This window comes from Bos indicus x Bos taurus, chromosome 9, assembly GCF_003369695.1.
Source record: "Bos indicus x Bos taurus breed Angus x Brahman F1 hybrid chromosome 9, Bos_hybrid_MaternalHap_v2.0, whole genome shotgun sequence".
In the NCBI taxonomy this organism is placed as follows: domain Eukaryota; kingdom Metazoa; phylum Chordata; class Mammalia; order Artiodactyla; family Bovidae; genus Bos; species Bos indicus x Bos taurus.
Window position 1 is genome coordinate 98,738,057 of NC_040084.1, and position 23,251 is coordinate 98,761,307.

A 23,251-nucleotide genomic window follows, 5' to 3' on the forward strand; every position below is an offset into this window, starting at 1 on the left:
CGAGACAAAGAGGAATAGAGAGAGTGCCAACCTTTAGAGTTGAAGCAAAATGATTCTAATAGAGCGTGACAAACTAAATGCAAGTTGTATCATTTGGTAGGAAAAAAAGTCATAAAAATTTAGTTTTACTTAAAACTAACCCACTTCCTCAAAAGCAATGATTTTTAGCATTTTTAGGGGTAAAGCACCCTTAGGAGAATCAGATGAAGCTCCTTTCCCAGATAAATGAACATGAATTCTCAAATCCATAAGTTGCATATAATTACATAGATTTTATGAACCCCAGTGTTCAAGTCTTCTGATTAATTTTTAAATTAAAAGCAATTGAAAATAAGTTAAAACAAATATTTCTTGATTATGTCCTATTTTCTCATTTTGCTAATAGCCTGTTTTTGGCATCACATAATTTCTTAGGACGAATATGTTTATTTCACCATTAAAGATTTAAAAGGAATTCAACTCAATCCCACCAGTATAGAGTGTGTTTACTACCTTCTTAAGTTTTCCGCTTCAACCAAACCAGAATATGACCGATTCCCCAAACACGGTCACACTTCTGGCAGTTTCTTTCTTTGACCACCTTTGCGTCTGTTTGAAACAGCCCTCTTACCACCCATTCTCCCAGCCATTCCACTGCTTTCGGTCTAAATCCTACCCATTCTTCCAGTCCCAGTTCCAAAGTCATTTCTTTAATTAAATCTTCCTCTACTTTATCAGCTGGAATGAATCTTCCTATCTTTGTGACCCCACACTGTCTGTTTTTATTTCCACCATATTTCTTAGCACATCTATATAATGTTATGGTTAATTGCATAGATGTCTTATCTACCAGCCTATTAGGTCCTTTAAAGTAGAACTCGTATCTTGACCATTTTAAATCTGCTCTAGCACCTATCACAGGGCCTTGCAAATAGTAGATCCCAATAAATGTCAAATTGAATTGATTTTGCACTAACTTTGGTAGGAACCTGAAGCAGAATGGCTTTTCTGGCCTTAGATTTTTCTAATGCAGTTTTGTGTATTCTGTACAAATGTGTCTCAGTCTACACAAATAGTCCATAATTTTTAGTCCTAGCTTTCAAATTGTGCCTACATTAGGTGATTCTTGAGATTCCCAGGTGGTGCTAGTGGTAAAGAACCTGCCTACCCAGTGCAGGAGACATGAGATGTGGGTTCGATCCCTGGGTCGGGAAGATGCCCTGAAGGAGGGCACAGCACCCACTCCAATATTCTTGCCTGGAGAATTCCAAAGACAGAGGAGCCTGGTGGGCTATAGTCCATGGGGTCTCAAAGAGGTGGACACTAGTGAGCAACTAACACTTTCACTTAGGCTATTCTAGTAGATGTTATTTATTTAGTAAAAGAATAATGAATTTTTTTTCTATTTTATTTGTCTGTTCAATAGTCCCCTTTTAAATAGTGCTACTGTCCTAGGTAGCTCTGATGATAAAGAATCTGCCTACAATGCAGGAGACATGGATTCAATCTCTGGATTGGGAGGATGCCCTGGAGAAGGAAATGGCTACCCACTCCAGTATTCTTACCTGGGAAATTCCATGGACAGAAGAACCTAGTGGGCTACAATCCATGGGGTCGCAGAGTCAGACACGACTGAGCACATAGCCCAGTGAATTAATATAACTTTATATTTTGCATAATTTTTCAGCTTTAAGTGAGTAGTGATTTTTAAATTTATTTTCCTATCAGGATAATGTGTATAGTTGACAAAAACCTGCATATGGCTGTTTATGGCAGCTTTATTCACAATTACCAAAACTTGGAAGCAACCAAGATTCATAAAATGGATCTTTATTCCATGCTAAAAAGAAATGGTCAAGCCATGAAAAATAATGGTGGAATCTTAAATGCATATTACTAAGTGATTCACGGGGTTGCAAAGAGTCGGACACGACTGAGCAACTGAACTGAACTGAACTGAACTAAGTGAAAGAAACCAATCGAAAGGGCTACACACCACATGATTCCAATTATATGACATTTTGTTCCCTGATAGCTCCGTTGGTAAAGAATCCGCCTGCAATACAGGAGGAGACTGGAGCTCAATCCCTGGGTCGGGAAGATCCAGTGGAGAAGACACAGGCTACCCACTCCAGTATTCTTGGTCTTCCCTAGTGGCTTAGCTGATAAAGAATCTACCTGCAATGCGGGAGACCTGGGTTCGATCCCTGGGTTGGGAAGATCCCCTGGAGAAGGGAAAGGCTACCCACTCCAGTATTCTGGCCTGGAGAATTCCATGGACTGTAGAGTCCATGGGGTCTCAAAGAGTCGGACACAACTGAGCAACTTTCACTTTCACTTGTAAAAGACCAAACCAGGAGACAACAAAAAGATCAGTGGAGGGGTGACTAGGTTGAACACATGTCATATATGGAAATTAGGCTAGAATAACCACATATTAAAATAGGGACGGGAATGAAGCTCAGATTCTTGATGTCTCATCCCAGAAAGAATTCACTGAGAGACAAAGTGATAGAAATACCCCAATGTTTCTCTCCAAAGGTGGAAGAGGAAGATTAAAACAATAATTTGCAGAAAAGCCCTGCCTTTCCAGAGATCTGAAGTGTAATGCAACCGTATGTGGTTGAGAAGTTAAATCCTGGCTGCTTTCACCCCTCTGCACAAGCAGAAACCCCGGTTTTCAGGGACCGTGATCTCATCGTGTCGCTCTCACTTTTGAAGAAAAATAATTAAACATGGGCAAAGGAGATCCTAAGAAGCCGAGAGGCAAAATGTCCTCATATGCATTCTTTGTGCAAACTTGCCGGGAGGAGCAAGAAGAAGCACCCGGATGGATGCGTCCGTCAGCTTCTCAGAGTTTTCTAAGAAGTGCTCAGAGAGGTGGAAGACCATGTCCGCTAAAGAGAAAGGAAAATTTGAAGACATGGCAAAAGGCGAACAAGGCCCGTCATGAAAGAGAAATGAAAACTTATATCCCTCCTAAAGGGGAAACAAAAAAGAAGTTCAAGGATCCCAATGCACCCAAGAGGCCTCCTCTGGCCTTTTTCTTGTTTTGTTCTGAGTATCGTCCAAAAATCAAAGGCGAACATCCTGGCCTGTCCATTGGTGGTGTTGCAAAGAAACTGGGAGAGATGTGGAATAACACTGCTGCGGATGACAAGCAGCCTTGTGAGAAGAAGGCCGCTAAGCTGAAGGAAAAGTATGAAAAGGATATTGCCGCATCCCGAGCTAAAGGGAAGCCTGATGCAGCAAAAAATGGAGTTGTCAAGGCTGAAAAGAGCAAGAAAAAGAAGGAAGAGGAGGAAGATGTGGAAGATGAAGAGGATGAGGAGGAGGAAAAAGATGAAGAGGATGAGGAGGAAGAGGAAGATGATGATGATGAATAAGTTGGTTCTAGCGCAGTTTTTTTTTCTTGTCTATAAAGCATTTAACCCCCCTGTACACAGCTTATTCCTTTTAAAGAAAAAAAAATTGAAATGTAAGGCTGTGTAAGATTTGTTTTTAAACTGTACAGTGTCTTTTTTTGTATAGTTAACACACTACCGAATGTGTCTTTAGATAGCCCTGTCCTGGTGGTATTTTCAGTAGCCACTAACCTTGCCTGGTACAGTATGGGTTGTAAATTGGCATGGAAGTTTAAAGCAGGCTCTTTTTGGTGCACAGCACAAGTTAGTTATATATGGAGATGGTAGTTTTTTCATCTTGAGTTGTCTCTGATGCAGCTTATACGAATAATTGTTGTTCTGTTAACTGAATACCACTCTGTAATTGCAAAAAAAAGAAAAAGAAAAAAATTTGCAGCTATTTTGTTGACATTCTGAATGCTTCTAATTAAATACAATTTTTTTTATTAAAAAAATAAAAATAAAATAAAATAGGGACGGTAATTATCTCAACTCTTGGTGGTAGTGTTATGGGTGGTCCTATTACCCTTTAACTTCTGCTTATTTTTCAATTTTTTTCTACCCAGAGCACATATTACTTTTATAACTAGAGGGCAAAAAGAAAACAAAAAATTAAAGAGAAAGAGTATGTGCTGAGAAATCAGAGCTAAAATGTGGATTTGAGAATCATCCATATATAAGTAATAGTGAAAGTCATGGATAGTCATTAAACTCCAGAGAGAGATGATCTGTCTCTCTTAATACCTGTTTAGTATATAGATTTTATACAATAAACTGAAACATTTCAGTGATTCAGTCATATGTTTATCAAAAGTCAGTTAGAGCCTTGGGCCTTTGTCATTTTCTGATGTTCAAAGAAATGAACATGGCTTTTAAAACTGATTTGATGAAGAGAAGACCTTGACATCAGTGTACAGTAGTTCATTTTCTTAACTTTTCTTCAGAACATTTGTCGTGCTCAATTTTTATATCAAGAAAATACAAAGCAGATCTACACAAGACAAAAATACTAAAGTTTTGTTTGCCCTGAGGTATGTTGTGCTGACTATAATTGGATTGTCAGTATGCATCCAACATATGCTAATGGAACAGTGAGAAACCCAAAATATGGTTTATTTGGTTACATTAGTCCTTTTTATAGTCAAACCAGTAATATTTATTTAGCTTCTACTCAGATGCTACGAATGAAAAACTACGAAACACCACCACCCTGGCACTTCAGGAACAGATGAGAACTGCCAACAGCAGGCAGCAGGTCGTGTGTTCCAGTAAGTGCTAGAATGAAGGTTGGAAGCTTGAAGAATGTGAGGTCACTGTGAGCCCATGGGTTCATGCAGACATCACAGAGGAGGTGGTGCCTAGGCATGGATTGCAGAAGCAAGGAAGAAAAGAGAGAGCTTCAGATAGACTCAGTTCAGTTCGGTCGCTCAGTCATGTCCGATTCTTCACGACCCCATGGACTGCAGCACACCAGGCCTCCCTGCACATCACCAATTCCTGGAGTTTACTCAAGCTCACGTCCATGGAGTCAGTGATAGACTCACTAGATTGTTATCAAAGTGGTCGATTCAGTCTACATTCTAATCAGCCAGACGTAGAGAGTCCCCGTTGTTCCTTATGCTGGACTTTCAATCTACACTTGCCATGTTGGACATCTTTTCCTGTTTATTCAGCAACCTATGTTTTCTCTTCTATGAATTGCATGTTAATCTCTTCTTCCAAGTTTCTCTGGAGTTGTTTATCTTTTTCTTATTGATTTGGGGGTGTTCCTTTTGATATTGTAGATGCTAATTCCTTGCTAGGAGAGACTTTTCTCTCCCTTCTTGGAGCCAGGCTACCTGAATCTCACACTCACTAACAATGTGTCCTTAAACAAGTTGCTTAACCTCTCTGAGCTTTAATTTTCTCAACAATAAAATTGGCCTAATACTATATCTATCTAATGGCAAATAGGTGGCAAATTCATGGCAAATAGATGGGGAAACAATGGAAACAGTGAGAGACTTTATTTTGGGGGGCTCCAAAATCACTGCAGATGGTGACTGCAGTCATGAAATTAAAAGATGCTTGCTCCTTGGAAGAAAAACTATGACCAACCTAGACAGCATATTAAAAAGCAGAGATATTACTTTGCCAACAAAGGTCCGTCTACTCAAAGCTATGGTTTTTTTTCCAGTAGTCATATATGGATGTGAGACTTGGACTATAAAGGAGGCTGAGCGCCGAAGAATTGATGCTTTTGAACTGTGGTGTTGGAGAAGACTCTTGAGAGTCCCTTGGATTGCGAGGAGATCCAACCAGTCCATCCTAAAGGAAATCAACCCTGAGTATTCATTGGAAGGACTGATGCTGGAGCTGAAACTCCAGTACTTTGGCCACCTGATGCTAAGAACTGACTCCTTGGAAGAGACCCTGATGCTGGGAAAGACTGAAGGCAGGAGGAGAAGGGGACGACAGAGGATGAGATGGCTGGATGGCCTCACTGACTCAATGGACATGAGTCTGAGCAAGCTCTGGGAGTTGGTGACGGACAGGGAAGACATGGCGTGCTGCGGTCCATGGGGTCACAAAGAGTCGGACACAACTGAGTGACTGAGCTGAACTGATACCTATCTAAGACAGCTGTTGTGAAGACTAAATGAGTTAATACTTAAAGCACTGAGAACCTGCTCGGTGCATCATAATTGTTACAACTGATATTGTTATCTTCCTCAAAGGTGAATTAACCCACTTTCACTTAGGGGGCCACCCTTTGGGAATCCTGCTTTAAGCAGGAGTCTTCATTCCAAATCTCCGCTTGTGAGGCCCCAAGGACTCGCCTTCTGTCCTTGTGCCATCCGGGCCTCAGAACACAAGTTTCTGGAGCTAGAATGCCTCCGGGAAAACGTGGTACAGCCATCACATGGCTCACCTTTCCTTTATTCTCCTCTTTTTCTGGCCCTTGTTTTCTCAAAGAATGGATATGAATTAGATATTTCCTATTATTTTTGCACGATTTCTAGCTAAAAAAAAATTTTAAGATGAAAGCTGTTCCAAAATATTCAGTATGTCGCAGTGATGGATGTAGAAGTCTTTTTCCATTTCTCTCTTGTACTATGGTACTTCTTTTCCTTAGTTAAAAAATTCATTCTTTATTAAGCATATTGCCAGGTATTTTCCTCTCATGTGGCAAGTTTACTTCTTATGTAGCAAAGTTTAATAGTAAAATCCAGCAATTTTTATGATTTCCAATTTTGGAAGCATGATTCTTCAGATGCCTCTCTCACCCCAAGACTACATAAAAATTATCTATACCATTCAAATTTCCTTGCTATATGTTTAGGAGACTAAATGTCATTTAGAATTTATTTTGTGAAGTCAATTAGAGAATCTTACAATGTTCCAGCAAAGTATCTAGTTAGTGGTCATGTCAGCTCTCACTGAGAATCATTCCTCTCTCTAGACAAGGCTGCGGATGTGGGAATCAGTGCTGCGGCTGGCTGTGGTTTGCAGTCCTTGTGTAGGCCACTGCCACTGCAAGAAGCATGACAGTGAGAAGCACAGTCGCTCTTTCCCACACCCAAATAGTAAGGTGTCTGCTGTGTTTCCTCATGGACAGAGATTCATGTTGACGGAATAGGAAAATATGGTATTTGTAATTACTCGTGCAGTCAGCCCCAAACCATATTTGACCTGAAATACTCGAGGCTTAAGAGATGCTAGTTTGATCCCTGGATTGGGAAGATCCCCTGGAGGAGGGCCTGGCAACCCACTCCAGGATTCTTGTGTGGAGAATCCCATGGACAGAGGAGCCTGGTGGACTACTGTCCAGTTAAGTTCAGTCAGTTCAGTCACTCAGTCGTGTCCGACTCTTTGCGACCCCATGAATCGCAGCACGCCAGGCCTCCCTGTCCATCATTAACTCCTGGAGTTCACCCAGACTCACGTCCATCAAGTCAGTGATGCCATCCAGCCATCTCATCCTCTGTCGTCCCCTTCTCCTGCCCCCAATCCCTCCCAGCATCAGGGTCTTTTCCAATGAGTCAACTCTTCACATGAGGTGGCCAAAGTATTGGAGTTTCAGCCTCAGCATCAGTCCTTCCAAAGAACACTCAGGACTGATCTCCTTTAGGATGGATCTCTTGCAGTCCAAGGGACTCTGAAGGGTCTTCTCCAACACCACAGTTCAAAAGCATCAATTCTTCAGCACTCAGCTTTCTTTATAGTTCAACTCTCACATCCATACGTGACCATTGGAAAAACCATAGCCTTGACTAGATGGACCTTTGTTGGCAAAGTAATGTCTCTGCTTTTTAATATGCTGTCTAGGTTGCTCATAACTTTCCTTCCAAGGAGCAAGCATCTTTTAATTTCATGGCTGCAATCACCGTCTGCAGTGATTTTGGAGACCAGAAAAATAAGTCAGCCACTGTTTCCACTGTTTCCCCATCTATTTGCCATGAAGTGATAGGACCGGATGCCCTGATCTTAGTTTTCTGAATGTTGAGCTTTAAGCCAACTTTTTCACTCTCCTCTTTCACTTTCATCCAGAGGCTTTTTAGTTCCTCTTCACTTTCTGCCATAAGGGTGGTGTCATCTGCATATCTGAGGTTATTGATATTTCTCCCGGCAATCTTGATTCCAGCTTGTGTTTCCTCCAGCCCAGAGTTTCTGATGATGTACCCTGCATATAAGTTAAATAAGCAGGGTGACAATATAGAGCCTTGACGTACTCCTTTTCCTATTTGGAACCAGTCTGTTGTTCCACGTCCAGTTATAACTGTTGCTTCCTGACCTGCATACAGGTTTCTCAAGAGGCAGTTCAGGTGGTCTGGTATTCCCATCTCTTTCAGAATTTTCCACAAGTTATTGTGATCCACACAGTCAAAGGCTTTGATAGACTACTGTCCAGAGGGTTGCAAAGAGTCGGACATGACTGAAGTGACTTAGCACCCAGCACTCAAATAATTATGGTGGGAAAGGTTTGTTCTGAAGGAGTTGATTGCCGATAGGTTTTTCTTACTGGTAGGAAGCTGTCAAGGTTTCATTCACCTCTTATTAGAACTGATATGTCTCAGAGTGCAAATCCAGGCCCTTGCACTTATCAAGAGTAACATCGGACATTTCATGTAGCCGCCTTCATTAATTCAGTAGATTCTTCTGAGCACTTGTATGTGAAGCACTGTAAGGCTGTCAAACTGTTAACTGGTTTATGAGGTTTAGATACCTTAATTGTAACCTGTCTCAGTCAAGAGTGCGCCAAAGCCCCAACTCATAGTGGAAGCTCAATAAAAGATTGGGTATTCCCTGCCCACCTCAACTTAAATTGAATTAAACATCCTACAAATTGAGAAATAATGTAGGGCTGGGCTTCTATATATTTGCTTAACATTATAGCAGCATACAAAATTTCCTTTCTTAAAGAGGATTACATTCTATAAGGTAAAACATTTTAATTATAATGATTATGTTCACTTTATGATGTCTGCTCTTCCCATGCAAGGTTTGATCCACTAAACATGACTAATTTTCTGTGATTTTAATTTTAACCTAAGCATTTCAAAACTTCTGAGTGGAACATTATTAATCCTGGTGATTCATGACCTGCCCTGCCATTTTGCAGTCTTTTAGTACAAAACCTTTCATTTAGAAAACTGCAAATGGAGGTGTGAACCTAAAGTATTACTTAGGAACATTAATTATGAAGCATAATTATAAACACAAATGCCTACATTCATAATCATTTTACCACTTTACAATTGTACCAAAGACCTCCAACTGGATATACCAGTACTTGTAACATCCTATGGTTGAATTCATTTAAATAGACTGCAGAAGAATTCAGCCATAAGCTGAATTTTACTTCAATTTGTCTGATAATTAAGATCCTTGTACTGGATTTTAAATCTGAGATATCAGTGAACTGAATAATTTTGACCTAGACTCTAAATTTTAGTCCAGACTTATTTTTATTTTTCCATTGCAGACCTGCCCGATGTTCTCTTGAATGGCATCTGGCTTCTTCAGTCAGTAGCCAGTGCCCAGTCCCCATGGTGGATTACCCTCCCTCTGGTCTCTACGTGGTTCCCGGGAGGACCCCAGCCTCTTCCTGTGCCATTCCTGTTTCTGTGGCAGGTACAGGCTTTCCCAGAATTCGTCCTGTGAAGGTATTGAAACTGACCACTTCCTGAAGCTCTGCAGGAAGCAGGGCCCCTGTTGGCACCCCAGGCACGGGGCTTCTTCAGAGAGCCCCCTTTAAGACCAGAGCTCCTTGCTCCTACCCGAGAGAGTGGTGGCCTCCTTACTTTGTAACGCTTGAAGTCTTCAAAGATAAACTGATCTGGATTTAAACCGTAGCTCTGACATTTTCTTGGTTTGTGACCTTGACTGTGTATCTTGACTTTATCTCAGCATCTTCATCTGTCAAATGAGGACACAGCAGGGTGTTGTAAGGACTCAGATGATATACAGAGGGGAGCCTCTGGCTGAGCCAGAACTCAGTAAGCAGTGATTTGCGTTATTTTTTTAAAATTTCGTATCACTGTTCATTTACTTTTTTCAAGGGTTTATATTGAACGTTCTAGACTCCAGGAGCTCTATTTGATACTGAGGCTACAACCATGAACAATCTAGTCTTGTCCTTGGAGAGCTTATGGCTCAGCGAGGAAAGTGAAAGTGAAAACTGCTCATTCGCGTCTGACTCTGGGACCCCGGGGACTACGCAGTCCATGGAATTCTCCAGGCCAGAATACTAGAGTGGGTAGCCTTTCCCTTCTCCAGGGGATCTTCCCAACCCAGGGATCGAACCCAGGTCTGCCGCATTGCAGGTGGATTCTTTACCAGTTGAGCCACAAGGGAAGCCCCTTGTTCAGTGAGGAAAGAGACAAAAAAAGACATGCAATTCCCTGCCATTCAGTGAGAGGAGGGCTGAGACTGGGGTGAGCCATGGGGCTTCTGGAACAAACAGGAGTGCTGTTATCCCAGCTGTAGGAGCTTCCAGCAATAGCTTCCTAAGCAGGTGATGGTCCCAGTTTCTGAAGGAGAGACAAGAGTCTGACTCAGGGAGGAGCAGAGAAGCCTTCTCAGCAGAGGTGGTAGCACACACGGGGGCCACGCGAGGGATCAGGTGTGTTTGTGGGCTTTGCAAAGACCCTAGCACGACTGGAGAGCTGAGTGCAGGAAAGACTGAAGCCCTTTAAACGGATGGAGTACTCACTATTCAATAACTTACCTTGTACGTCATCCAAAGATTGAATGAGATTCAACAAGAAGGAAATGGGTCTCCTCTGTTCTCCGTGAGGTGACGCGTGAACAACACTGCAGTTCTCTAAAGACAGATGTGAGCACTGCTGGTGGTGGAATCGAGTCTGTAGAAGCCAACAAACCTGCCTTCTCCACTGTGCATGGATTTGGAATGAGTACATGTTTCTCAGACCTAGCTACAGAGAAAAAAGTATGAAAACTAGGGTAAACCAGGCCTTTTTTTTTTTTTGTGAATGACAGCCAATAAAAGGAAAGCAGAACTATTAATAACAGGCTGGAAAGCTATCAGACCACATCAAAGAGAAGATTATCTGTGGATAACTTCTGATTTGCGTGCGTGTATGCTCAGTCATGTCCACCTCTTTGCTACCTTATAGACTGTGGGCCACAAGGCTGCTCTGTCCATGGGATTCTCCAGGCAAGAATAATAAAGTGGATAGCTATTTCCTCCTCCAGGGGACCTTCCTGACTCAATCCCTGGGTCAATCCCTTGAGTCTCCTGTCTCCTGCATTGCAGGCAGATTCTTTACCACTGAGCCACCAGGGATTCCCAACTTCTGATTTGCCTCAGTCTCTATTTTATAAATTGAAAACAAGCAGTCTTTAAAAGAATATGATACCCTTTCCTATTTACACAGTACAGTTACTATTTTAAGAAATTGTCTCCACTGTGTTTATTCTTGGTGGAATTTGATTTCATTATATGATCTTTTTTATGGGTTTTGGAGACTGAAGCAATAGGCAGCCTTCACTTATTCACACGAGAAAGTATAAAAAAGTCACACTGATAAGATTTTGTTGATAACTTTTTACATAAGTTGATTAAATTCTAGCCTAATGCGGCAAAACAGAATCATCTAATATACATTATGCCATTTGTTTAGCCCAAGAAAATTCACTCATCCAAGAAGTCCACTGATAGTACACTCATTTAATATAATTACCATATTATGCATAAAATAGTGTGCTTAAAGACAGTTAGGCAACCTGCTTTAATCACTGCAGTGAGTTGTAAATGAACTGAAAAAAATCCTGACTGTAATATTAAAAATATTGAAAGCATTTTGTACCCTGTCTGCTGTAACTAATAAAAGGCAGCTTCTTCAGAAAGACATCAAAATATTGGGAAGTAAGAAGTCTTAAGAACTTTTAATTAAAAAGTCCCCTAGGTTGCCCCATATTACACACTATAGGCCTATCTAGATGATTTAATGCTTGTGGAGGGTGTCGAGTATGAACATGGTGGTTGGGGAGCCGTTCTACCTTGCTGACCATCACGGCATTTGTTTGTTTATTGCCAGATAGTATATTCCATGGAAAAATCTCTTGACTGACTCTCAGGAAGATTCACATACTTATCTTTGACACCTTCCTTGCATTTGACCTTCCACAAATTCTCTAATGCCACATGTACAAATAAGGAATAAAAGAAAGAGAGAAATAAGTAAAAATTGTTGTGGTTGTTCAGCCACTAAGTCGTGTCCAACTCCTTGTGACCCCGTGGACTGTAGCCCACCAGGCTCTTCTGTCCATGGGATTTCCCAGGCAAGAATACTGGAGCAGGATTGCCATTTCCTTCTCCAGGGGATCTTCCCATCCAGGCATCAAACCCCCGGCTCCCGCATTGCAAGTGGATTCTATACCGCTGAGACACCAGGGAAAGTCAAAAATTATTTCAACCCAACAAGAGTGATTTTAGAAAATGTCTTTTTCAGCTTAAAAAACAAAAAGGCTAGAAAAAGCAGCAAGTATATCTTAATTATCTTAGTGTTGCCCACAGCGTCTTGAGCATAGTAAATGCTCAAGAAGTAGTCATTGAAGGGATGAATGAGTTCAGCAGTTGGTAGATGAAGGAAATGTCTTTGCATTTTGTAAGACAACTTGGTTGAATAGCTGGGGAATGTTCTGTTTATTGAAGAGAGAGCATTACCACAGACAATCAAGTGACTATAGCTGTATATTTGCTCTTTTGAAAATCTTTTTCTTGTCATCAGATTCTATTTGATTCATTAGGTAGGCCTACTCAGCGATGCCCTTCAAATCATAAACTTGAATCCTCTGTACTGAGAGTGTCTAAAGGCTGGATCCGGATCTCAGGTGTGTTAGATAAGCCTGAGTCATGGTATTTTTGAGACATTTACAAATGGAGAATCTCCATGTCCAAATTTCTAGCTTCTCTTGAATACTGCAAGATCTGGGCCCGTATTTCTGTGTGTCAGTAATATCTGGAGTCAGGTAACACTTTCCCCTCCTAGATATCATGTGTGCCCCGTTTTTCTCCCTTCTCACCAGTTCTTCTACCTGCAAAATGAAGTGCCGGGAGCTGGCATATTGCATATTGAGTGCATATTGTATATTGAGTGCAGCACTTTCCACAGCATCATCTTTCAGGATCTGGAATAGCTCAACTAGAATTCTATCACTGCCGGGAGCCAGCATGAGGCACTCCGCCCATGGCAAAGGTCATGAGGAAGGAGGCTCGGCATACGCAAAAGCGGGATCGAGCCTCAGGAGTCCCCCTGGAAATTGTCGAGCATCTACCCCCAAAACCAGAGTCTGCCTACTTTCTGCTTTGTGCTTTCACCTACACCTCTGACTTTATGGGGGGCTGTCCCCCACTACCTCTCTCTGAAAAAAAGAGTTAATTTACAGCTCCAGTTAATAATTCCTGGGTGTGACAGTGTTTCAACCTACAAACTCCTTTGGAAGTCCTCTAGCCTGCCTGAATAGGTTTTTCCGGCCACATGTGATTGCTCAGAGCCTCCCTACTGTGAGAGGCATGAGATGTTCTAAACTGTCTAAATACAGAGTCCTTTGAGCAGTTAAAAGATTGATTAGCAATTGTATTGGTGAAGGGTTTTTCACTTGTTGGACCAATGTTTGCTGCTAAGTCTCCATATCCCTTACCTGCTGTGTCCCTGGCAGTGTATTGATTAATATAATTGGTGTAAGTAGTAGCTTTAATGTTTGCAACCTGGGACCCTTGAGTTAATTCTTTTTCTTGTTATAGCTCACCACACCTTTGCTCTGTAGGAATGCAACTTTATCTAATGCTTTTGAGGGTGGCGCTTGACTAATCACCTTTAGAGAAAAATAAGTTTTCTGAAGAAAGGGTCTTAAAATGTTAACAGGCCTCCGGGCCAGAAGATGATGCAAATCACCTAAACTTTTGCATATGATAAGTTTGCAGGAAGAAAGCCTGGCTTGCTGCATGACTCTACCCCTTCCCCCATTATCCTCTATGCATAACTTAAGGTATAGAAACTACTTTGGAAAATTAAGTGCGGGCCTTGTTCACCAAAATCTGGTGTCCCCATGTCATTCTTTCTTTCACCTTCTAGCTGAATTTTTCCTCTGAGGCGGGGAAGCTCGTCAAGCCTACTAATTTTGCCTGGGCTTCTAAGATCTGACCGGGGAGGCCTTAGTGTCTCCTCTCCTTCGGGAGAACGGGAGGACGCCTGCGGCCTTCGTAGGTGACGTAAATTCCCTGCTTTGGAATTTTATTCAGCCTCTTTTCTTCACTGAATTTCTTCGCTGAGCTATCCTTATTTCACCACTCTTTATATCCTTAATAAACGTTTAATTAAGCAGTTGTTTCCTGATTTTCGCCGACGCCGTCCCCGCTTCGAATTCCCTGGATCCACCAGGGCTGGACCCCGGCAATGAAGTCTAGTGTCAATCGACCTTAATTATCCTGTTTGCATGATTATTTTTCTGAAAGTAGAGAAATATTCCTATGGGCCCAGATTGACTGGATAAGCTGTGTGTTGCCAGAAAAATGGGAGAGAGCAAACTTTTGTGTGGAAGTGAATAGCCATCTCATCAACTGATATGAAAATAAAGTGGATCTGGGAGAAAAGGCTATAACATAGCCTGCTTCTGTTGTTCACTTTACTTGCTTAATTTCTATAGGCATTTGCATTTTCATTCTTGCTTTACAAATATTAATGATGAAAGGAAGAGAAAACCAGATCTGTTTGTGATACAATGATGGGGTTAGAAATGACATGAGCTGGAAAAATCTGGGAAAGTGTAGATAGCAGAGAGAGGAAGAAAAGAACTGTTTCCAGCTCAGATCTCACTTCTGTTCTCTACCTGCTTCTTTCCAGGTATGGTTGCTTTGTTTCTTAATTATTCTCTCTCTTGCTCTCATTCTCCACTTGTAACGGTTCTTACTGTTCCCATCTTCTCCCCAGAAATATTTCATCCACAACCAAAATTGGATGAACTCATAAAGAAATGAACTCTAATACCAACAACACCACTAATGATGACAAGAGCTGACGTTTATTGTCCTCCTCTCTGCCTGCCCACTGAGTTAGGTCTTTTAAATAAACTAGATTTAAGCCTCACAAGAGTTACTTATGGGAACCTTGCTATCCCCATTCTACAGATGACATGACTGAAACTTAGAATGGTTAAATAATTTCCTCCAGGTAATAAAAGAAGAACCAGTATTCAAAGGAGGGTGGCATCACTGCCCTGTGTGTGCTCTTTTCACCTGGACTTGCTTCTGTTCAGGCTGTTCAGTCGCTCAGTCACATCCGACTCTTTGCGACCCCATAGCCTGCAGCACATCAGGGTTGTTGGCTAATCAACTCAACTAGATCATTAACTCATGCTTTAAAAAAATGATAAGCATATCGATCTGTTTCAGAGTTCATTGATCCTGAAATATAATTTACAAAATAAAACCCTCTTACTATAATTTAAGCTATGGTTGGTCTTTACGTTCCCAAACTGATACATGGAAAGATTTTAAAATGTCAGTGCTTTTATTGAATAGTTTTATAATATGTATGTATACAAACATAACATTTTACATAAAATGTATTGTCTATAATATATCATGTATATAAAATTCCAGTATGTATGACATACTTTTTATATGTGTAAACTTAATCTACGTATGCTGTTTGTTTCCTAGTGAGCACGTTTATCTGTTAATTTGTTTATTTGTTCAGAGTGGTACCATATAGACAAGCTCTTGTTGTTGAGTGGCATACCTTGGATAACTTGCATTATGAACTGGTTATGATTCAGTCAACCCTGGACACAAAATCTGACTCTGCCACTTGCCAGCCATAAGACCTTGTTCAAGTTTTTGTTTGAAAAATAAAATGGAAATATATACAAAAAGCTGTTCTCTATTCTCGAGTGTGCTTTGATAGCTTGTGTCTTTTAAGAAATTTCTCGGTTTCAGCTAAGTTGTCATATTTATAAGCATAACGTTTTTTATAATATTCTTTTGTTCTCTTTTTCATTAATTTCCACATAGATATTTGTTATTTTCTTTGGTTTTCCTACTTTGGTTTGCATCTTCTATTCTTTTTCTAGTTTCTTTTCTTTTCTTTTTTTACATTAATGACATTTTATTTCAATACTTGTTTTTCCAATAGAAGCTGAGGTCATTGACTTTACATATTTCATCTTCTTTTCTAAAAGTGATGTTATTGCTGTAAACTTTCTTCTAAGTACTACTATGGTTGATTACCACATATTTTGATATATTTTTCTTCACTCAGTTAAAATTCTTAAACATTTTTCTTTTCATTTGTTCTTTGACACATGTGTTTTGCTTAGTCTCCAAATATTTCGGGGTTTTCCAGATATTTTCCTGTTATTAATTTCTAGTTTAATTTCATGTTGTCAGGTAGCATACCTTGTATAACTTAAATTGTTTTAAATTTTCTGAGACTTGCTTCATGGCCCAGAATGTGGTCTATTTTGGTAAATGTCCTGTGTGCACATTAAAGAATGTGCATGCTGCTCTTGGCGGCTGCAGTGCTCCGTAAATGTCAACCGGGTCAATTGGCTGATAGTGTCATTTGCGTCAATTGACTGATAATACCATCGTCATTTTCTGCAGCTTTACTGATATTTTTTTGGTCTACTTGTTCTGTCAGTTATTGAGGTAATGGCATTGAAATCTCTGACTGTTGTTATGATTTCTCTAATCCTTCCTGCTTCCCAGGTGGTGCTAGTGGTAAGGAACCCACCTGCCAGTGCAGGAAACGTGAGAAACGCAGGTTCCATCCCTGGATTGGGAAGATCCCTTGGAGGAGGGCATGGCAACCCACTCCAGTATTCTTGCCTGGAGAATGCCATGGACAGATGAGCCTGGTGGGCTACAGTCTATAGGGCCACGAAGAGTCAGACACGACTGAAGTGACTTAGCACAGACGCATGCAATCCTTCCTGCAGTTCTATCAGGCTTTTCTTCTTGTACTTTGAAGTTTTGTTCTTAGGGGCATAAATATTTAGGGTCATGCCCTCTTGACAAACTGACCCCTATATCAATAGGAAGTGACTTCATTTATAATTTGCAAGTTTCTGTGCTCTGAAATCTACTTTGTTGATATTAACTTAGCCTCTCTAGATTTCTTTTGATTAATTTAGCATTACTTATCTTTTCTCATTCTTTGACTTTCCCTCTATTTGTATCTTTATATTTAAAATATATTTCTTGGAGTCAGCATATACTGTCGTCTAGCTTTTTTATTAATTCTCACAATTTTTGCCTTTTAATTTAATTTCATTGCCTTTAAATATTACTATGATATGGTTGTTTTTCAATTTTCCTCTTTTTAAAAGTCTTTTGTTGGGATAAGTATTTTTTGTAACTTTATTTTATCTCGTTTACTAGCTCTAAATTTTTGCTGTGTTAATTACCTTAATATTTATAGTATACATTTTTATGCTATAAATTTTATACTAATTTATCATATTAAAACTTTAAAAGATATTATATTGCTTTATATAAGAATATTGACCTTCTTTCCTAACTTTTGTGTTCTGTATCATAACCTTTACTTTTTTATATTATAAGCCTCATGACACATTTTTATTGTATTTGCTTCAGTCAATTATCTTTTACAGAGACTAAAATAATAAGAAAAAAAGTCGTTATAAAACCCAAATAGCTACTATCTTTGATGGTTTCATTCCTTTCTGTAGCTCCAGATTTTCATCTGGTATCATGTTCCTTCTGCTTGAATGACTTTCTTCAATTTTTCTTGAAGTGCAGGTCTGCTGGTTATTAATTCTTTCATATGTCTGACAGTCTTTCTGTTTACTTTTGAAAAACATGTTTGCTGGGTAAAGACGTCAGGTTTGATATGAAATACACATTTTGTTCTCTGACTGCTTTTAAGACTTTCTCTTCATTAGTCATTTTAAACAATCTGGTTGCTATGTGCTCTGTGTGGTTTTCTTTGTTTCTTGGGCTTGAGGTTTGTGAAGCTCTTTGGATCTGGTGAGTTATAGTTTTCATCAACTCTGGAAAGCATTCTGGCACTATTTCCTCTTCTTCCCTCCTTATGCTTTGTCCACTGAAGATTCCACTTACACATGTATTAGGTTGTTTGAAGTCATCCGTCAACTAACTTCAACAATTGATGCTCTGTCAATTTTTTTTGGTCCCTTTTCACTTGGAAACTTCCTATTTTTGTGTCTTCAAGTACATTAATCTTTTGTTCTGCAGTGTCTAACTTGCCATTAATTCTTTCCATGGCCTTTTCCTTCATATACATGCTAGTTTTCTGGAGTCCAATATGGATTTGTTTGTATCTCCCACATATCTACTTAATGTGTCCATTCTTTCCTCTAACTTCATGAGCATGTATATGGTTATCATAATTGTTTTGATATCATTGTTTACTAATTCTATCATGTGAATCATTCTGAGTCCGTTTCAATTGGTCATAGGTCTTACTTTCCTGCTTCCTTGTATATCTGTCATTGTGAGTTTAACTTGTTGAATGCTAGATATTTTTGGATTCCTATTAACTGATGTAGCTTTGTTCTGGAACACAGTCAAGTTACTTGAAAAGAGTTTGGTCCTTTTAGATTCAGCTTTTAAGCTTAATTAGAGAGAACCAGGGCAGCATTTCATTGAGGGATGATTTTACTCTATTGAGCCAAACCCTTCTGAGTACCCTTCCCAGGGACCTACAGTTTATGAGGCTTCTACTCAGACTGGTGGTGACAGGCGAATCTGCATCCACGCGTGCTCCCTGCACACGCTCACTAAACTTCTCGGGTGCTTCTTGTCCAGGCTCAGGTGGTTTCCTCATGCTTGAGCCACCCGGAACGCAGCTGAGCACTCTGGAGGAGCCGCTGCTCATCTCCAGAGCTCTCTGTCTGTAGAGGTGGACTATGTCTTTGGTACTCTTCCCCTTGAATTTCAGCCGTCTTAGGTTCCCTGGGCTCCTTGCTCTGTCTTCTCAACTCAAGGAGACCCTGGCTTCTTCCTCTTTGGCCCACTGGCTACAGACTTCCTCTGGGCAGCGAGTGGAGGCAATGGCAGGTTTTACTTTACTAATTTCATGTCTCTTCTTGTTGTTGTTCTATGTTTACAACCTCTAGAAGGATATCAGAGAAAACAGAGATTTTGATAAGTCGTATCTAGTCCTTTGAAGGTTTTCACTGTTGCTTCATCCATTTAGGTCCCAAGCTTTTCTATAGCTTATCCTTCAACATACACACTCATGTACACACACTTGGACATTCACATACAGTGATCGTGCTCAGTCCTTCAGAGACGGGTTACCACAGGTACTTCTGTGAGCTGCTTTCTCAACATTTATTTTCTGTCCATAATCTCTTCTGAAATAAGAGCCAGTGTAACAACATTTCTTCAGCAAAGTCATAGCTAATTGAGTCAGAATTCTGTAGACCAGGCTTTCATCCAAAACTACATATGATCTTCCTGTGACTAGCTTTAGTTTGTAGATTCTCTAACCTTCTAGATGAAGAGGGTCATCTATATCAGATCATCTCTATATATAGATCTCTTCCTTTCTCCGTTTCGAAAGGTGAAACAGAAGAATAGGTGGACAAAGGTTTAGTTTCAAGTTTTAACAAAATTTGGCCACATCTTAAGCCCAGTCTAAAGATTCTCTAAGAGGCCCTGAGAACCAGGAACTTCATTCATCCTATCTGAGTGGTGACTCAGCATCTCGCACAACAGGGGACTGAGGAATGTCTGGATTGGTAACACGAAAGAGGCGTCTAACCTGCTGAACAAAACATCCAAGCGTGGCATGTCCCGAGGGTAAATGTCGACATCTATGACTGAAGCATGGAACCACTTGCTTCCTAAAAGTGAACTTCAGACTAGCTCTTTAATTAGCCAAGTATTCAGCCTTGAGCAAAGCACTTTACCTGGGCTAGTTTCTGTTCATCTTTTAATAAAGAAAAGACCATGACAACTTGATTTCTGAGATTTTTTTCTAGCCCCCAAAGTCTTTAATTGCTTAGTTTTGCTGTAATACTGGGAAAATAACTCTGAGAATGGAATAGTATGTTTTTATTCAATGAATTCTATGAAGCAGAAGACTAAAAACACATGAACTCATATACTGGGTCCATGCAACAACAGCAACAAATTCAGATAATGAGCAAAAATCTAAGTCAGTGTAGTCTTTCACGTCCTATGGAAGCTAATTCACGTAGCAAATGTTTCACTCGTTGAGATATTTTTTCAGAATTGAAAATATAAAATCACTGCCATTTATCCTATTAGCATCTCAAATTCAGCATTGCATTGTTTCATCACATTTAGCAATTTCAATAAAAATAAAGACTATAGTCCCCCTCCCAAATCACGTAGATCTTCTTCCTGTGATTTCTTAGGAAAAGACTTTGCTTTCCTGTGTGGATTATCTCCAGAATCCTTAATCTAGGCATTGTTTGACAATCCAAATCATGGAAATTATTAGCACAGCTAGCCATTTGCTTTCTAATTAGCTATGCTGTGGCCCATCCCATCAGTGATTAGCCAACTGTGATGGAGTTATTTACATCTCTGAAAGCTGTATAGAATCTTAATACAGCTGAAGGTAAATCATTCCTGGTAACAGAATTTTAAACTCATACTTTAAAAACTGCCAAAACAACTTTAAGGATAAGCCTTATTATTGTTCTAAAATTTTATTTTTATGAGATTTGAGTTCTTTTTCATTTGTTAAAGGGTCACCTTTTTTTTTTCAAAGAAGAGGTTAAGATCAGTGAGTAGCAAGAACTGAAAGTTACAGATTTTCTGTTTTCAGTGACATGGAACATATTATTAATATTTAATTTAAAGTAATATACTTGTATCTTTAGGCATTTATATATTTCTGTTCATTTCATAGCTAGTCTTGTGTTAATAGGAAACAGAATGTTTGCATTTCAAGAGAAATAAAAATTCAGGTCTTTTTAATGTTTGGATTGAAGGTCATTTTGAAGATTGAAGGTTCCAATAGCATTTCATCTAGTAACAAAACTCAGATTCCTTTACAAAACGCTGTAAAGTGTAGTTCATAAGTTAAATTTAAAAACAAGTGGATTGTAGAGTGATTCACTGTAATCAAGTTGGTTTTGCTGTAACCAGGTGGGACTAAACTGTGATCTAATTGTTCTTTGCAGAGTTTCTATTCAAAATACTAAGTTCTGATTTAGCTAGTGTTTTATGAAAGCAAAATCCATGTGGTTTTTGTATCTCATTCTCTCAGAAGCACCAGAAAGAACTGAGGAGGTCTTGCTGATGAATTAGCACTTGTAAATGTAGATGATCCTGACGGTTACAAGAAAATGGACCTAAATGCACACACCCCCAGCTCAGTTCAAGTCCCACTCATCAGTACAGAGCCGCCTCCAATATGAAACCTACCCTGCCTACCCAGCCACAGTCAGCCATTCACCTTTTGTACTGCAAGGAAATAATTTCCGTATCTTTATTCTGACAAGCAATCATATTTTCTGCCCAATGACATCCTCCCAGTCATCGATAGTTGACCCTTGTTATTTTTCTTTTTATGTCTGTCTACAAAGTTTGGGTCTATGGTTGTTGTTGTTGTTTTTTAATAAATATCACCCTCTTCCTCATCAGAATTCTACACAGTGAATTAATTCACTCATTAATAAGTACCTTCAATGTGTCAGGAGCTGTCCTAGACTGGAGATCCCAGTGAATGATACAAATGGAATTGTTTATTCTCCTGGAGCTTACATACTAACTGGAGGAGACAAAAAATAAATAATAACATCAATAAGAGAATCACATAGTTTGTGGGGCTTCTTCAGTGGCACTAATGGTAAAGAACCTCCCTGCCCATGTCGGAGACGCAAGAGACGCAGGTTCAATCCCTGAGTCTGGAAGGTCCCCTGGAGGAGGAAATGGCAGCCCACTCCAGTATTCTTCCTTGGAGAATCCCCTGGAAGAGGAGCCTGGAGGGCTACAGTTCAAGGGGCTGCAAAGAGACAGACATGACTGAGCGACTGAGCACAGTGTTGGGAGGTGGTGATTGCCGTAGGAGGACAAAATGGTGCAGAGTAAAAAGGATCAGAAGGACTTGTGGATGTAAGCGTAGAACTCTTTTCCGTTACTCCTGATGTTGCCTTTCATGTGATAGGAGCTCAGTGAGTGTGAACCCTGGCCCTGCTCCTCAGTCCCTCTGTCCCAGAGGTAGGTAATGGCCTGATTGATTCTGCTAGTGAAGTTGGGAAGGATTAACTGGGTTGCTTACGGCAGCATCGTCCAGTTCCACGAGGACAAGAAGGAAACCTTATACCTCTTTGTATATACATTGGTATATACATGCTCAATAATTGTTGTCCCAATTAACACATCATGCTGCTTTTATCTCAGTCTCAGAGTCCACAAGACATTTAGTCACTATGTTTTCCCTGTAGTCAAAACAGGGTTTATGAATGCATTCGTTGTTGTGACGTTTCAAATTTACTCAAGTGGAATTCAGCATCTGGAAAGCTAGTAAAATTAAAGTCTTGCTTTGTACTGTCTGATAAGAGCTAAGGACATGTTGAACTAAGCAGATTTGGAAAGTGACCTGTGTTGTCAAGATGGACACATAGCAAGAGCCCAAGGAGCCAAAGTCTAGCAGGAAAGCGGGAGACTCAGTACTGAAAATGAGCAATAACGTATCCACGAGTGCAGATGGTATTTTAAACAGTAGATCCGAATCTGCTTCAAGCCCACAGATGTTGCCCACCAGGGCTGGAAGGACGCACAGCCCTAGGACGTGCATTCTTGCTGTTGTCTGTTTGGCGGAGCTCAGCACCCCTCTGGGAGCTGCTGCCACAGGCCCCGCTGTGCATGTGCCCTCTGAAGCTCTGCCTTGCATTGCCCTGTGCCCCTGCAATGGGCTAGCTTTGCAGGAAGAAAGCACCGACATGGTTTGATTATCATTCTTGAATTACATGGTTACTCATCCGTTTCCTTGACAAGAGTGTAAGCACCCAAGGGCAAGCACATTCTCTTGTTTACCTTTGCACGCTTTTGAATACACAGTGCAGTGCCAGGTATACAGCAGGTGCTCAATAAATGTTCATTTAGTGAACAAAATTCAGGGTCTGTTTGAACCCCTAGACCTGTGCTTCCAACACACTGGCCAATACCCACATGTGACTAATGGGGATATAGGCATACATGCTTGACATAGCTAAATGTGGTTAGTCCAAATTATCAAATATTGATATATTATAAAATATACACCAGACTTTGATGAGTTTCCATCCAAGAAAGAATACAAAACACCTCATTAATTCCTATATTGGTAACGTGCTGAAATAGTAACATTTGGGATACATTGAATAATGCAATATAGTAATAATATTAATTCTGC

At 40.2% G+C, this 23,251-nt stretch overlaps 1 protein-coding gene and 1 pseudogene across 1 annotated transcript in view; both read left to right on the forward strand.

Annotated features, from left to right (window-relative positions):
- The window catches only part of PACRG (parkin coregulated), a 531,079-nt gene that overhangs the window by 208,160 nt on the left and 299,668 nt on the right, over window positions 1-23,251 (forward strand). The gene's annotated exons all lie outside the window — the stretch shown is intronic.
- LOC113898657 lies at window positions 2,497-3,560 on the forward strand (annotated as a pseudogene).